Source organism: Pleurodeles waltl, chromosome 4_2 (assembly GCF_031143425.1).
Source record: "Pleurodeles waltl isolate 20211129_DDA chromosome 4_2, aPleWal1.hap1.20221129, whole genome shotgun sequence".
Lineage (NCBI taxonomy): Eukaryota > Metazoa > Chordata > Amphibia > Caudata > Salamandridae > Pleurodeles > Pleurodeles waltl.
Window position 1 is genome coordinate 1055605044 of NC_090443.1, and position 2534 is coordinate 1055607577.

Below are 2534 nucleotides of genomic sequence, written 5' to 3' on the forward strand. Positions count from 1 at the left end.
GCCTCGCGCATTGCCGTGCGACCGTGCGGTGATCGCGTGCAATTGGATTTTAGAATGTTTTGTGGTGTTTGAAGGTTGCGGGGAGCGGAGGAGGAACCGGTGTTGGCTGACGGGAGTAGAGGCTGTAATATAGGAACTTACAATTAAAGGAGGAATTTATTCTGACCTGATCACGGAGTGAGCGTCTCCTTTTCAGTGGCGACGAGGGTTTTCCAGCCACAGCCTCTTCTTCCGTGTACAAGAATTTCCTCTGTGCACAGTGTCAGTCGAGCGTACCGGTACATCCTGCTCTACAGTTACTTCAACCGTCGGCTCTATCGTGCTGTGTACCTCTAAGAAGGCATCAGCGCTCCAATCTCTGCACGTTGGAATTGTCCAGAGTTGTTGTGCTGACATAAATGTCCCGGACACACTGGGAGCATGTTTTCCTGGAATCTAGACCGCAGCATCCACATCGCAGGGACACTTCGGCTGCCATCTTAGCAGCATACTGCACTGCTCATTTAGCTTGCGTGTCACGGTGACACGCACACCCCATCCAACCTACTGTTAGTTAACCGTGCTGAAGAGACATTCAGCAACCATTTTGGGAGTACTTTCCGTTTGTGCTGCGCTCCACTTTGGACTCCATCTTATGCTTGCGTGCCATGGAGCAATTTAAACACTTTGTTTATTAAGGGAGCAACCATTTCTCAGTGTGCAATTGAATGTAATTGGCATCTTTGGGGATAAATAATTAGCTTGTTTTGGTGACACGCACTCTTTTTATTTTATTTTATTTTTAGCATTCATTCAACTTCACTAATATTCGCGCATTTCTTCTTTAGCCACATTTTTTTTATTTTTTTTATTGTGATTGATTACCATTATGCAGCAATCTATCGCCCCCCCTCCTCCTTTTGTTCCCAATCCGGCTTTACCTGATGCAGATTGGGAGCAGTGGAAAGAGGCATTTGAGGCATACTTAGACGCCCTGGAGGGTGAAACCTTTACCCACAAAAGGAAATTTGCAATTTTAAAACATTGTTTAGGAAGTGAAGGACGTAAAATTTTAAAGTATATTCCTAAAGTACCTGTATTAGCAATTGAAGGGGAAGGCGACGGTGTCGAAGATGAGTACCAAACTGCTATCAACTCACTTGATTTGAGGTTTAAGAAATGCAGGAACGTCACCTTGGAAAGACATATATTTTACAAAAGGGTCCAATCTGAAGGTGAATCTGCGTCCAGTTATGTAGGGGCATTAAGACTTTTAGCTGTTTCTTGTGATTACAAAGAATTTGAAGAAGAAATGATAAAAGACCAACTTGTTGAGAAAACTAATAATAAGAAAATACAGGAAGCATTGTTGTCCACCCCCAACTTAACTTTACAGAAAGCCTTAGAGATTGCCACCAGAATTGAAAGCACTGTGTCATTCATGGAACAAATGTCAATCTCTGACAGCAGAAACCATTCGCTGCGTTCGGAGGTGTTAGTAGTTAAGTCTAAATACAAAAACAAGAACTTCAAGGGTGGCAGTGCACCACTATCTACAGGAAGCAAGACTGGGAAAAATGTATCGAAACCTTTAGAGTGTTATAGGTGTGGTAGTACTACTCACTTAGGTAATGCTAAATTTTGTCCAGCCTTGGATAAGATGTGTGCCAAATGTTACAAGAAAGGACATTTTGCGAGAGTATGTAAATCCAGCATGTCCAATGGTTCTGACAAACTTAACCACAAAGTTAATAGTATCGTTACTAATAATTACTCTTCTTCCAGTAGCGAGGAAGGGGAAATATTCATGGTGTATGACAAGGAACCCCTGATTGGTGAGGTAAGGGGTTCTGGTGTGAGAAGACCATTTTGCTTGGTGGAGATAGATGGTGTTCAGGTTCACATGATGGCTGATTCAGGTTCTCCTTTCACACTTTTGAGCGAGACCATGTGGAATGACCTGTTCAGTGCCCGAGGGTTCACCTTAAAGCCTTCACTAATCCATCCCATTGGATATGGAGGGAAGTCAATAGATGTGGTCGGTGAATTTCAAGCAGTACTCAAATTTAAGGATAGTATTACGTCTGCCACAATTTATGTAGCCAAGGATGACACATGCCTTTTAGGGTGGTGTGATCAGGGTAAATTAAAGCTGGTGTTAGATCCAAATAATCCTGAACAAGTTGTAATGAGAAATGAATATTTGCAAGTGTCTTCAATCAGGTGTGATAAATGGGAATCACGTTATCCGGAAATATTTAATAGTAATGTGGGTCTATTCAAGGGTTTTGCCCACAAGATTAAGATCAATAAGGATGCGCAACCAAAAGTACACAAGGTGCGTAAGGTTCCCCTCACTTTAAAAGATGATTTAAAGAAAGAATTAGATAAATTGTGTACTCTAGACATAATTGAACCTATAGAGTCCTCGAATTGGGTTGCACCTGTAGTTTTAGCCCGCAAGGCGAATGGATCGTTGCGAATGTGTGTGGACTTGCGCGATCTCAATGACCAAATTTGGGTAGATCAATATCCTCTACCCAACATCTCGGAAA